This window comes from Scyliorhinus canicula, chromosome 7 (genome assembly GCF_902713615.1).
Source record: "Scyliorhinus canicula chromosome 7, sScyCan1.1, whole genome shotgun sequence".
Taxonomy (NCBI): domain Eukaryota; kingdom Metazoa; phylum Chordata; class Chondrichthyes; order Carcharhiniformes; family Scyliorhinidae; genus Scyliorhinus; species Scyliorhinus canicula.
The window spans coordinates 38503404-38518849 of record NC_052152.1 but is presented as its reverse complement, the minus strand read 5'-3'; the positions used below and the strand labels follow the sequence as shown (position 1 = coordinate 38518849).

General features: G+C 48.5%; 1 long non-coding RNA gene across 2 annotated transcripts in view; it reads right to left on the bottom strand.

Moving 5' to 3' along the window:
• Positions 1-8161, bottom strand: part of LOC119968598 — a 56539-nt gene extending 48378 nt beyond the window's left edge. For both annotated transcript variants that reach the window (XR_005461147.1, XR_005461148.1), the window contains exon 1: positions 7985-8161. This is a non-coding gene — a long non-coding RNA (uncharacterized LOC119968598). The remainder of the gene's footprint in view (positions 1-7984) is intronic.
• Between the last annotated feature and the right edge of the window lie 7285 nt (positions 8162-15446).

Genomic DNA, 15446 nt, shown 5'->3' with positions numbered 1-15446 from the left:
ATTATTTTCTGTTGCTATCATTTATATGCCTCCTCTGTATTTCCAACAAATTCTGTGTGACTTAACATTAATCATCTCGTTTGAATAATATATTAGATGAACCACAGAATAGCGCTTAAAATATATTTCCGTTCACCTGACAAAAAGTGGAAACATTCACTTAATCACAAATAGTATTGTGATATTATGCTGATCTCAGCAAAGTGTTTACAGATATTGAGTGACACATAATACTATACTACTAATGTTGTTAATTTTTTTTAAACTTGCATTGATTGTTTCTTTTTCTAAATGCTGGCCTGGACATTGTGGAGAAAGTAATGGTAAGTGTAACAGCACTCGTTGTTTTTAAAGAGTAAATTGGACAGCAACTTCCAGCAACCAGACATACAGAGTTTTTTTTTTAAATTTAGAATATCCAATTCATTTTTTCCAATTAAGGGGCAATTTAGCGTTGCCAATCCACCTACCCTGCACATCTTTGGGTTGTGGGGGTGAAACCCACGCAGACACGGGGAGAATGTGCAAACTCCTCACAGACAGTGACCCAGGGCTGGGATTCGAACCCGGGTCCTCAGCGCCGTAGGCAGCAATGCTAACCACTGTGCCACCGTGCCGCCCCAGACATACAGAGTTAAACACAGAAATCAAAAAGATGCTGTCTGAGTTGCTTTGCCCCTGCGGAAGCTTCATTCTAACAATATCTCGCCAAGAGACGAGACATTACGATATGTGGAAGGATGTGAAGTTGGAATATTAACATGACCAATACCCATTAAACAACCAAAAATGTTAGGGCTTTTCCATTCAAGTATAACTTTTTTTAAAACAATGTAATATGTCTTAATTGCTGCAAAACGACCTCTCTGGCACAGAAAACTAATTTGCAGAAGAGGAGTCTCATTCCCTCAGATTTTAATTATTGTTGGAGATTTATTTTAAATAACAGTTTAGCGTGTTGGGCCTGGAAGAAACATGTCTGCTCCCCCAGCCCAGCTGTAAAGACACTTACGTGTTGGGCCCAGCCCTTCTCACCCCCTTTTACCTGCCAGATTTCCTGAGGACTGTGAAACCCGGATGACAGTGGTTGGAAATAGAATTGTGGTTAAAATGGAGGCTTGCAGCCTTTTGCAAAGGTTTCAAAGACAGTTCTGCTTCCTGAGAGTGGATCGGATGCCCACCCCTTGACCTGTCTCCATCAAAACTGGAAAGGGGGGTGGACTGCCGTCTCATATTTTTTATGTTTTAACCACCTGACCCACAAACACGTCCATTTTCGGAGGGGTGTTAAAATTACCCTCTCTGCTTCTTAGTTAGGGTTCTTCAACCTGATCGGTTAAGACGCTGGATTGTCACTTGCCCTATTTGCCAGGGCCCCTCGATCCCCTGCAAGGGGGGGGGCATGTTGTTTCAGGTTACGAATCGCGGCTCAAAGCCCAGAGAAATTCTGTGAGAAAGTGTGACTGTAATGTGCAGCGAGTGCCGTTCTCCCACTGCTGACCGCACAATCGGGGCCACTTGTCTCAAAGGCTCTGTAATGTGGTTGCAAGTTGCGACAAAATATCTGAAAATAGTTTGGAAATTAAGTAACTAAAGACATTACGACAGCACGTACATTAGGAGAAACCCAAAGAAAAGGGAACAACAATGTGCTATCTTTACTCTTTCAAATGAAATTTGCAGTTTCTGCCTGGGTCTTTTTGGACCACACTCATTCAGTAATGAGACTGAACAACACTGTGACTCTGCTGATTGCGTAATTAGTACAAACAGCTGAGTGGGGCAGGAAAGTTATCAGAATTGCCCTCAAGTCTTCACTAAAGCGTAAACTCAGTTTACGTACTCAATTCCTGGAATGGGACTTTAAATGATACACGACCACCTCAGAGGCAGGAATGCTTTTACTGATCCAGACAGAAAGGGCAAAATAAGTCCAGCCAACTTGAGGCAGTTCAGGAGAAGGAGTTACCATCAGATTCTGCTGCGACCATGAGTGTAGACCCCTTGAGAGTAATTATTATTGCCTCAGCTTGTTCTCCTCATGACTCAGTGCCAAACGACATCCTGCAAGCCCGAAGCTCAAACAATGACCCGCTGAATCCTCCTGCCCTCGAGTTAATATTTACCTGAAGCCCCCAGCTGTTTCCAGCAGGCATCTCACATTTTGTCCTTCAATTGCCCGCAGGAAATTGAATGCAATACGGAATTGATGGAGGTGGGAGTAAATAAATTCAATTGTACCTGAGGATGGGTAGATGTGGGACAGGGTCTTACTTATGGTCTTGGGCTGAGCAGTTGCCATACCAGGCTGTGATGCAGCCAGATATGGGGCGCGATTCTCCCGAGTCACGAAGACTCGGGAAGCTGGCGTCAAAAACGGGCGGGTTTGACGCCAGCCTCCGCCCCCCCGACCGGGAACCGATTCAGCTCCCCGGTCGGGGCTAGCATCGCGCAGCCGTGAACTCCGGCATAGAGTTAGCGACGGCTGACGTGTCAGATGACGTCAGCCGCGCATGCGCGGATTGGACGACTCCAACCCGCGTATGCGCGGATGACGTCATCACGCATATGCGTGAAATCCGTGCATGCGCGGGCCGGTATGCCCCTCAGCCGCCCCGCGAATGGATACAGCGGGGCGGCGGAGGGAGAAAGAGTGTGTGGGGTAAGTACCCGCTGCCCGCGATCGGTGCCCACCGATCACGGGCCCATGGCACCCTTGGCACGGCCGTGGTACGGCCGTGCCAATCGGTTCCATGGTTCCCCAGATTGGGACTTTACGGCCGTTTTTACGAACGGTCAGACCAGGTTTGTTTTACGTTCATAAAAACGGTCGTAAAGGCCTTGGAAATCGGCCCATCGGCCAGGGGTGAATCGCTGCTCGCCGTAAAAAAACGGCAGCGATTCGTGTCGGGAGGTGGGCGTGGGGGGGGGGGAGAATAGCGGGAGGGCGTCAGACCAGCGTGGCCGTAAAAATTTACGCCACCCGCTATTCTCCGCCCCGTCGTGAGTGCGGAGAATCGTGCCCATGATTCTTTCTATGGTGCATCTGTAAAAATTGGTAAGAGTCAAGTCGGACATGCCGAATTTCCTTATTCTCCTTCGGATGTATAGGCGCTATTATGCTTTCTTGGTCGTAAAGTTGATGTGGGTGGACCTGGACAGATTCTTGGTAATATGCACACCTAGGAACTTGGAGCTGTCAACCATCTGCACCTCAGCCTCGTTGATGCAGACAGGGGTGTGTACGGCACTTCACTTCCTGAAGTCGATGACCAGATATAGTTTTGCTGACGTTGAGGGCGAGTTGTTGTAGTTGCACCATGCCACTAGGCTCTCTATCTCCCTCCTGTACTCTGACTCATTGTTATTTGAGATTCCACCCACTATGGTCCAGTCATCAGCAAACTTGTCAATGGAGTTGGAGCTGAATTTTGCCACACAGTCATGTGTCTTTAAGGAGTTTAGTAGGCGGTTAAGTATGCAGCCCTGCGGATCCACTGTATTGAGAATTATTGGGGAGGAGGTGTTGTTGTTCATTCTTACTGCTTGTGGTCTATGGGTCAGGAAGTCGAGGATCCAGGTGCAGAGGGAGGAGCCAAGTCCTAGGTTTTGGAGTTTTGATATGAGCTTGGCTGGTATTACGGTGTTGAAGGTGGATCTGTAGTCAAGAATAGGAGTCTGATGTAGGAGTTCTTCTTGTCAAGATGCTCCAGGGATGAATGTAAGGCCAGGGAGATAGTGGCCGGGATTCTCCCCCAACCGGCAGGCGGGTCAACCGGCGCCGAAGGGTCTCTGCTGGCCGGCACGTGTTGGCGCATGCGCGGGAGCACCAGCGTGTTCTGGTGCATGCACGGGAGCGCCAGCGTGTTCTGGTGCATGCACGGGAGCGCCAGCGTGTTCTGGTGCATGCACGGGAGCGCCAGCGTGTTCTGGTGCATGTGCAGGTGGTTTCTTCTCTACACCGGCCATGGCGGAGCTTTACAGAGGCCGGCACAGCACAGGCCCTCCCACAGATCGGTGGGCCCAGATCGCGGGCCAGGCCACCGTGGGGGCCCCCGCCGGGGCCAGATTGTTTCCCCGCACCCCCTCGAGGACACCGCTAACGGCCCTCAGAGCCAGGTCCCGCCGGTGTGGCGGTGTGGACCTTGTGTATTTCACACCGGTGGGACCGGCCGAAAACGGGTGGCCACTCGGCCCATTGCGGCCCAGAGAATCGCCGGGGGGGGGGGCACTGCCAATGGCCCGCGACCGGTGGAACGTGATCCCCGTCCCTGCCAAAAAACCGGCACCGGAGAATTTGGCAGCCAGCATCAGTGGGGCAGGACTCACGCCACCCCTCCGGCAATTCTCCAACCCCCCCCCCCCAACCCACTATCTTCTGTGGACCGGTTGTGGCAGTATGCGAATTGCAGTGGATCAAGGCATTCTGGAAGTATGGAGTTGATGTGCCTCATGACTAACCTCTCGAAGCACTTCATAATAATAGATGTCACGGCCACAGAACCGTAGTCATTGAGGCACATTGCCTGGTTCTTCTTTGGCACCACTATGGTGGTGGTCTTCGTGAAGAACGTGGGAATCTCAGAACACAGTAGGGAGAGGTTGATGATGTCTGCCAATACACCCACTAGTTGGTCCACACAAGATCTGAGGGCACAACCAGGGACTTCATCACGATCAATTGCTTTCCAAGGATTCCCTTTCAAGAAGGCCGATCTGACTTCGGAAGCTGTGACAGGGGATATGGGTGTGTCCGTGTCCTGGGGCATTTAACAAAGGTATGTTGGCTTCCTGCTCGAAACAAGCATAGAATGCATTGAGTTCATCGGGGAGGGGTGCATTGTTGCTGGAGATTCTACTCGGCTTTGCTTTGTAATCCGTTATGTTGTTTAGGCCTTTTCACAACCTATGTAAGTTCATGTCGTTAGTCTGTGACTCTACCTTAGTCTCATATTGTCTCTTGGTGTCTCTGATGGCTTTGCAGGGATTGGACCTATATTTCTTGTATAGGTCAGGGATGCCTGTCCTGAACATCTCAAACATGGATGTCATAGGGAGTGGATCTCCTGGTTAAACCATGGTGTCCAGTTGGGGAATGCACATACTACTTTCTATGGCATGCAAAGATCAACACACTTACTGAATTCTGTGACGGTGGTGGCATACTCGTCTAGGTTGGCCGCTGAGTTCTTGAATATTGACCAGTCCACTGACTCCAAGCAGCCATATACAAGCTCATCCGTTGCCTCGGACCAGCATTGCATGACCTTCTTAATCGGATTCTCCTGCTTAAGTTTCTGCTTATATGCCGGGAGAAGGAGCATCGTCTTGTGGTCCTATTTTCTGAAGTGCAGGAGATGGATCAGTAGCCAACCATGATGTTTGTGTAGCAGTGGTCAAGGATGTTAGTGCCCTGGTGGGACAGGAGATGTGTTGGTGGAATTTTGGAAGTACAATCTTGTGGTTGCCCTGATTCACTTCTGCCTGGGATGGAATGTTGACCGCTGTGAAGATGGCAGAAGTGAACTCCCATGGAAGGTAGTATGGGCGGCACTTCACAGCCAAGTATTCCAGGTCCGGGGAGCAGTAGGTCGGCAGGAGGACCAGGAGAAGTTGACGAGGAGGCAAAGCCCTCCACCTTCGCCTTGCCCAATGCCATCGTGCGGTACATCTGGTGAATTGGGAAGGCCTCAGGTTGAATGGCACAGTCCGGTGAGTCTGATTTTCCAACTGGGATTAACCAATTTGTGAGCACAAAGATGTTTTACCAACACCATGGTCACAATCACATGCGATGTGAACTGTGTCTTTGGTTACTGTCATTTCAGTGTTGTAACAGGATTGGCATCCTGATTGGAAATGATTTAATAGGGAGTTGTGTTGCTCTGTTTAGTTGCTATAAATATGGCAGTTAATAAGGTCGCCTTTCTTAATCCTAATTATGAGTATACTTTCAGAGTCGCCAGGTATCTCTCGATACCGCCACAAGGTTCAACCCGAATACCGATCAAAGAGCCAATACACCAGTTAGTTAGTTCAAAGTCAATACTATTTATTAACACACAGTAAGATCTACTCATGCACAATAACACTACAGGCTAAACTATATCTATCACTAACACCTATACTTAACTTCGGGTGCCCACTTAGGTCAGAGGAACAATGGCCGTTGTTCAGATCTGAGGCTGTTGGGTTCGAAGAGGAGAACAGCTAAGGTCGCCCGTCTGGTAACAAGCGTTGAACGTGAACTTACTGCTTCTGGTGGTGCTGGTGGAAGGGTCTCTACGCTTGAGAGCCGAATCCAAGAGGCTGAACCTTTCGCGCGGGTTCCTTCTTATACTTGGAGGGGCTTCGCGCGCTTTTAGGCGGGCCTTAAACTTGGTCCCAATTAATTGGGCATGATGTGGAGATGCCGGCGTTGGACTGGGGTGAGCACAGTAAGAAGTCTTACAACACCAGGTTAAGGTCCAACAGGTTTGTTTCAAACACGAGCTTTCGGAGCACGGCTCCTTCTTCAGGTGAATGGGCAATTAATTGGGCAGCTTCTTGATCACTGCCATCGTTCTAAACCAATAAAGGGGTGGGTGCCTTGATGGCTGGGCGTGTCCTAGGTGGCCGTTGGCCTTGCTTTGTTTGTGTCTTTGGTTGGGGTAGTGGCGCCAGACTGTCTGGAACAGTATCGGCTACCTGAGCACTCATTCTTTGTTTCCCGGAGATGGGCCATCACTATGTAAATCGACCCAGAATTTCGATTCTGTCTGCAGACTGCTTTCCAAATATACATTCAGGCTCTGTGCCTGCCTGTTGCTTAGTATTGTCCATATTTCCCTATAGGTTCTGCGAGTGTCCATTTTATATACTGAAAGTAGCCATCCCAGATGGCGACAGTTGGGAATGTATTTGGGAAGTCACAGCAGGTTGAAGCACTTCAGAGAAGAAAGCAAGGTTGGAGGTTGAATGGTGGTTTCCAGGGGGCTGGAAGGGGGATGGTGAAATTGATTTTAAAGTGGAGACAATGGTATCTGAGGCAAGTGAACCATTAATAATGCCTGCAAGCACAACAAAAGATCAGGAAGCTTTTATTTTGCGCATGTCATTCCTACCAATAGATATATTAACAGCAGAGCATGCATTGATTCTAACTTTTAAGGTTTATTCTTTACATTGATTGTTTCAAAGAAACTTTAGTTTCCAAGATTGTGCAACATACATAAATCAACCAGGTCTCTAGTATTGGCAAAATTAAGTAATTTAGTTTCAAGATTAACACTGGGATAAGTTTATGTTAAAAATAATTAATTTTATTTAAATAGATGCACATCTTGCTCAAAACATTTGGGCGCGATTCTCCGCAAATGCGGAGAGTCGTAAAGGCTGCCGTGAAACCGGCCGTGTTTCATGGCAGCCTTAACACCCGTTCCCGGGACCCGATTCACCCCCCCCCCCCCCCCGGTCGGGGCTAGCATCGCGGGCTTAGCGAACGTTCGCTAAACCCGGCCGCCAAGACTCACGGCGGCTGACGCGCACGATGACGTCAGCCGCACATGCGCGGGTTGGACAGCTCCAACCCGCGCATGCACGGTGACGTCATCGCGCATATGCGTCAGACCCGCACATGCGCGGTCCGTAATGCCACTCAGCCGCCCCGCGGACTAATCCTGCGGGGCGGCGGAGGGAGAATGAGTGCGCGGGAATCGGGCCCGCTGCCCGCGATCGGTGCCCACCGATCGCGCGCCCATGCCACCCTTGGCACGGCCGTGGTGCGGTCGTGCCAATCGGTGGCATGGTTGTGTGGCATGGTTGTGCAGAACGGCCCTCCAGACCTGACCTAACTGTTACCCATCACCTATTCACCTATTACCTCTCACACCTACCACCCTAGCAACATATCACCCACCCATCTACCACCTAACCCACCTACCTCATCAATCTAACCACCCTATCACTTTACCCATTCACCCATTCAACTAACACTTAAACTTACCATGCGGCACCTAATGCTGCACAAAAAGTGATGTGTCCGGTCTTCCCCTTGAAGCTGCAATGGTGCTCTCCAATGAAAGCAGCGCGGTGCACATTGCTGGAGATGCCTGGCCTGGAAGAACCAGCAATAAATGCAAATCAATGTTGAGGCATGGCTTAGTTTGAACGGAATAGATATCTGATGATGACTGCTGCGTCACGGGAGATCCAGGCCAAGGTTTCCAACATATTGAGTCCACCTACATTATCCTCCAACAGTCTGCAGCAGCAATAACAATCACATAAATTCAGCAACTATTGTTACAACGCCCTGGGTTAGTGCACGGTCAATTGCCACCCCACTTGACCCGGAGTCACAACACAAGTGAATTAGCCAATAATTCTTGGAAAAGTACCCTAAGTTCTTGGCTGTTGGCCACCCAATAATTACAGTCCCCAGGTTTGTAAAAGTAAACACAATTGCTGTTTATTTATAAGAAGAACTATAATGAAATATGCTATAAATACAATTGGTTAACTATTATCTCATTCCTAATTCCCTTTAACTTCCCCTGCAACGCCCCCCCCCCCCCCCCCACCGCCTCCCCCCACCCCCCCTCTGCCCAAACCTTCTACTCCCACACACAAGACCGACAAACACAGAGGGGAAGAAAGGGGTATATTAAAAAAACATAAGGAAAATGGAAAGGAGTCTTACTCTTCCTCAAACTTTACTTTCAGTTCAAGGCTTTTGCTGTAGATTCATTCTGGTCTCTATCACAGAATTTACAGTGCAGAAGGAGGCCATTCGGACCATCGAGTCTGCACCGGCTCCTGGAAAGAGCACCCTACCCAAGGTTAACACCTCCACCCTATCCCCATAACCCCATAACCCAGTCACCCCACCCAACACTAAGAGCAATTTTGGACACTAAGGGCAATTTATCATGGCCAATCCACCTAACCTGCACATCTTTGGACTGTGGGAGGAAACCGGAGCACCCGGAGGAAACCCACGCAGACAAGGGGAGGATGTGCAGACTCCGCACAGACAGTGACCCAAGCCGGAATCGAACCTGGGACCCTGGAGCTGTGAAGGATTGTGCTACCCACAAAGCTACCATGCTGCCCCTATGGTTTCAGAAATACAGCACTCACAGCCTTTCTGGAGAAGTGAGGGGGAGTCCTGGGGCGGAATTCTCCGCAAGGCCCGACGCCGTCATGAAACACGGAGAGTTTCAAGACGGCGTTGGAGGCCGCTCCTTGCCCCCTATTCACCCCCCCCCCCAATCGGGGGGGCTAGGAGCGGCGTGCCATAAATCTCGGCCGCCGAGAATGACGCGGCCGGCACGCCTAATGACATCAGCCGTGCATGCACGGGTTGGCCGGCGCCAACCCGCGCATGCGCGGTTGCCGTCTTCCCCTCCGCTGCCCCGCAAGACGTGGCGGCTTGATCTTGTGGGGCGGCGGAGGGGAAAGAGTGCGTCCCATGGAGACGCCGGCCCGACGATCGGTGGGCACCGATCGCGGGCCAGTCCCCTCCCGAGCACGGCCGTGGTGCTCAGTCCCCTCTAGGCCCCCCACAAGCCACATACGAGCCTTTGGCGCCATGTTCACGCCGGCAGCGACCAGGTGTGGTTGCCGCCAGCGTGAACAGGTCAGGAACGGCAGGCCGCTCGGCCCATCCAGGCCGGACAATTGCGGGTCACCGTGAAAAACGGTGACCCGCGATTCTCCGAGCGGCGTGTCGCAAAGCGCGACACGACATTTTGGGGGGGTGGGAGAATCATGGGGGGGCCAGAGCAGCCCTCCCGCGATTCTCCCACCCGGCCTGGGCAGCGGAGAATTGCGCCCCTGGTCTTTGTTCGCAGTCTGGATTGTTTCCCTGTAGATTCATTCATTCAGGTTCTCTGCTGTTCCAGAAATACAGCAGTCACAAAGTTTCTAGAGAAAACATAGAGGATACAGAGTCTTGGCACTCTGAAAATAGAATAGAATCGAATCAATACAGTGCAGAAGGAGGCCTTTTCTCCATTGCAACTTGAAAAACATTGACATTGCATCCAGGTTGAAATGTTAATTCGTGATCCTTGATCCCAATTCTGTTTCACCTTAGAAGTAAGTGGACAGCTTACACCACAACTGTTTACAACCCAATACTAACAACACCTTTCTGGGACTTTGGGAAACTCAGTCTACTCACTGCAAACTCAGAGATTGCAGCCTTTGTTTCTTGCCTTCCTCTGATCTCTAACAATCAAACCATCCAGAATTTTTTAAAATTCATTTTGCAGGATATGGGCACAGTTGGTTAGGCCAGAATTTATTGTCCACCCCTAGTTGCTCTTCAGAAGATGGTGGTAAGTCGCCTTCTTAGACTGCTGCAGCCCTTGTGGTGAAGGTGTAACCACTGTGCTGTTAGGGAGAGAATTCCAGGATGTTTCCCCAGTGATGGTGAAGGAACGGCGATATATTTCCAAGTCAGGGTGGTGAGTGACTTGGAGGGGGTGGTGTTCCCAGGTGTCTGCTGCTCTTGTCCTTCTAGATGATGGTGGTCGTGGGTTTGGAAGGTGCTGTCTAAGGACCTTTGCTGAGTTCCTGCAGTGCATCTTGTAGATGGTATACACGGCTGCCACTGTTCATCGGTGCTGGAGGGTTTGAATGTTTATGGAAGGGGGAGCAATCAAGCTGACTGCTTTGTCCTGGATGGTGTTAAGCTTCTTGAGTGTTGTTGGAGCTGCACTCATCCAGGCATGCGGAGAGTATCCATTACACTCGGTCAGGGGGTGAGTTATTCGCCTGAGGATACCTAGCCTTTGACCTGCCCTGGTAGCCACAGTATTAATGTATGCTAGTTCAGTTCAGTTTCTGATCAATGGTAACCCCCCAAAATGTTGATTGTGGGGTATTCCGTGATGGTGGTGCCATTGAATGTCAAGGGACAGAGGTTTGATCCTCTCTTGTAGGAGATAGTCACTGCCTGACACTTCTGTGGTGTGAATGCAACTTGCCACTTGTCAGCCCAAGCTTGGAGATTGTCCAGGTCTTGTTGTATTTGGACATGGACTGCTACATTATCTGAGAAGTCGTGAATAGTGTTGAACATTGTGCAGCCATCTGCAAACATCCCCACTTTTGACCTTATGATGGAAGGGAGGTCATTGATGGAGCGCCTGAAGATGGTTGGACCTAGAACACCACCCCAAGGAATTCCGGCAGTGATATCCTAGAATTGAGATAATTGACCTCAAACCACTACAACCATCTTCCTTTGTGCCAGGTATGACTCTAACCAGCAGACAGTTTCCCCCCGATTCCCTTTGACTCCAGTTTAGCTAGGGCTCCTTGATGCCATATTCAGTCAAAGGCTGCCTTGATGTCAAGGGCAGTCATTCTCACCTTACTCTCAGGTAAACTGCAGAACAAGTTACATGACTCCCTTCATTCCCCTAAATTTAAAGCTACTGTCCCAAAATATAATATAATATAAATCTCATTATTGTAGCAATATGTGTAATGTACTGAAATGTACGACAGAGAAAGTTGCTTCAGAAATGGCCACATACACCCGCCAGTATACGTGAGGTGTGTGAAGTTTAATTAAATTATTATGGGAACCAGTGAAAATTTATCGAGTGCTGATCAGTACTTAATCCCGAGAATCTCGACACGCCGAAAAAAAGGTGAGCTGCGAACATTCGAATCGCATGTGATTTGAAATGAGCTTTGTTAATCCCCATCGTGACATTGGGTCTGGTGAGCAAAGGTGGACATCCTGTCAAAGATTTGCATCTTTAGATTTTTTAATCTTTAAATAATGCGAAAGCTTCACATTTTAAATGGCCACTTATACCATTTGTCACACTCGCACAAATGTCAGTGGGTCATTGAAGTCCTGTAGAACAGGAGTCAAAAGCTTTTTGTTTAGAAGTGCACTTTGAGAAGAAGTTCAGACTAAACCTGCTGACAGTATTTTGTGTAATTCCACTTCACAAAAAAAATGGCTTGCTCCCAACCATTGGCATCCTTTTGCTGAAGCCTGGGCAAAGCCACCCATGAATTTGCAATACACAGTCGAAAATAAATAATAGTACAGAGAGCAATCGATTGCAATTAATCTTCTGCAACTGCCGCTCCCCACAATGCCTAAATGTTACATCAGAAGTTGATACTATCAACTGAAGCCTGCTAAGAACAGCAAAAGATGCTACTTTGCTGCTGCCACGCTCTTTCCTGCCTGCTGCTGAAGAATAAACATGCTGCTGAATGATGGCGAAAGATTCTGGTTGGATGAAAATGCATCCTTTCTGTTGCATTTCCTGTTGAGGTGGCTCATTCATGAAGTAATCTCCCCCCCCCCCCTTCCCTTTTCCTTCTCCAGCCCCAGCCAAAGACCGCCCCCCCCCATCCCCCCGCCCATGGAATAGCTCCCACCCGACTGGCGGCACTGGACTCAGTCCGCAGCCGCCACGCTGGGTTCACAAAACAAAATAGGATAAGTGTTCCATGCCAGCGGGAACTCGGCCCATTGGGGGCGGAGCATCGGGGGAGGGCCTCAGGTGACGTCCTGAGGCCGTCCCGACGGCATGCGGCCTACACTGCAAGTACGCATTTTTGAGGGGGCGGAGCATCACAAAAGCGCCGCCGCCCACGATTTCGGAGCAAACGTGGATTCTCCGGCCAATCGCCAAACGCGATTCCGGCATCGGAGATAGAGAATCCCACCCAACGTTTTTATGAGGCAGTTGGCCTGCTGCTGTCAATTTTGTACCCTTGGTGAAACTGAGTTTCATGGATCATGTCTTGCCTGTAAGCTGCATGCAGATAAAATAGACATTTTATCTCATCTGCGAGCTCAGCTGATTAGGTGGGCAAGAGGTCGAGCTGTACAGATAAAAAGATCCCAGGTTTGTTACCCAAACTGTGCTGACGTAGCTGATCTCAACCAGCCAGCACTGTGGTAAAATTAGTCAGGGTTTCTATTCCTGATTCTACTTTTATTCAGTGGTGGCTGTTGGAATGTCTAATTTGTGGAACTTGGATGGAGCTTGGCCGTCACGTCTAAGTTATTTTTTTTCGCACTCACTGTCGGCCCACTTAAGAATAATGGCCATTTAGCGCAAGAACCAAGGGGCAACTAACACTTGCAAATTCAGAAAGGAATGAACATTTTTAAGTAAGAGGGAACAATTTCCAATCACCTATTTTTAAAAGTCTGTCCAAAGATGTTGGGCGGGTTTCTCCATCCCGCCGCACCAGATTTCTGGATATTCGGTTTCGCCGGCTGGTCAATGAGTTTTCCCACTGTGGGGCAGCCCCACGCCGTCAGGAAACCCCCGGGCTGCCGGCAAAATGGAGAACCCCGACAGCGGAGAATCCAACCTGTTTTCTCCCACATTGACTCACCTTAACCTTATCACCATGGCCCAGATAGAGGAAGTTAGTGCATTGCATCTAAGTTAAGAGCTCCTCTGATGTTAAATTCCAGGGTATTCCAAACCCTAGAAGGATAACTTAGAACATCAGTTCTTAATGGTGTATATTTTCAATTTGGCATACTGTGAGAAAACATGCAAACCAGAGAGGAATTGTTCAGCCACTTTGCATAGATACATAGATACATAGAAGTTAGGAGCAGGAGGAGGCCTTTTGGCCCTTCAAGCCTGCTCCGCCATTCATCACGATCATAGCTGATCATCCAACTCAATAGTCTAATCCTGATTTCTCCCCATAGCCTTTGATCCCATTCTCCCCAGGTGCTATATCCAGCCGCCTCTTCAATATATTCAATGTTTTAGCATCAACTACTTCCTGTGGTAATGAATTCCACAGGCTCACCACTCTTTGGGTGAAGCAATGTCTCCTCATCCCTGTCTGAAATGGTTTACCCTGAATCCTCAGACTGTGACTCCTGGTTCTGGACACACCCATCATTGGTAAATCTTCCGTGCATCTACCCTGTCTAGTCCTGTTAGAATTTTATAAGTCTATGAGATCCTCCCTCATTCTTCTGAACTCCAGCGAGAACAATCCCAACCTAGTCAGTCTCTCCTCATATGACAGTCCCGCCATTCCTGGAATTAGTCTGGTAAATCTTCGCTGCACTCCCTCGAGAGCAAGAACATCCTTCCTCAGAGAAGGAGACCAAAACTGTATACAATACTCCAGGTGTGGCCTCACCAACGCCCTGTATAATTGCAGCAACACATCACTGCTTCCATACTCGAAACCTCTCGCAATGAAGTCCAACATACCATTAGCCTTCTTTACCGCCTGCTGCACCCGCATGCTTACCTTCAGCGAATGGTGCACAGGGACACCCAGGTCCCGCTGCACACTCCCCTCTCCCAATTTACAACCATTCGTGTAGTAATCTGCCTTCCTGTTTTTGCTTCCAAAATTAATAACCTCACATTTATCCAAATTATACTGCATCCGCCATTGATTCGCCCACTTGCCCAACCTGTCCAGATCTTGCTGTAGGATCCCTGCATCCTTGTCACAATTCACCCTCCCACCTAATTTGGTATCATCTGCAAACTTTGCGAGATGATCATTTAATAAAGAATATGTAGTAACTTAAGAGAAAACACACGGCAAGAAGGTCTATAACACTAGAGCAATACACTTCACTGCGCTGATGGCTATACACACAGTATTACATGAAATTAGCCCCTTGTTTCCAATTACCTATGTTTCTTGAACTCTGAGACGTCCCTTGTTTCCAAACAACATCCAATATTATGTAACTCTATGAGCTAAATCCAGCAGAAAATTACCATGCACAGGTTATTTGTCCACATTTGGGGAAAACCGTCTTCAGTTTCAGCAAAGGCGTTATCTTCCCGGTTTGAGTTTTGAATTTTAGCGTTATACTTTTAGCAATAACTTGTTTCCAGGGGAGACTCTTTTCTGCAACTGGGTTTGGCTGTGATAGTAGCTACCTCTACTCTGTCCCTTTCCCCAGTTATTGTGCTGTGGATATATAATTATTTCACATTGATGTGACCCTCCCTGTGGACCGGCTTGTTTTTAGCTTGTAAATCCCGATTCCCTAATCTCTCCACTCCTCTTCTATACCTCATAGTGTCCCCTAGTCACAAAAGTAACACTTGCTTTTTCCTCACTAGTATGCTAATTTGCATATCTAAACCCCCATCAGACAGCTGCCCTTATCAATTCCCCTTTTTATTTTATCCCAATTACATTTTTTTATCTTAATTTTCCCCAATTCTTAGCAAATAAATTACAATTGAGTCCTAATTCTTTTGGGCAATTTGACATTTGCAATATGGTGTTCGTGCTTGGATGATAGGCCTGTGGCAATGTGGTCAAAGTCCCTTACAAATACATCTCAGCACAGCCCAGGAATTGAGAGGTTAATTTCTAATATGACCAGGACTGTGATCCTCTCAAAATCCTTTCATTTGTTAAAATGTGCTGGTTCCTAAATTAGGCATTGGGTAATCTCTTAATCTCTTAAT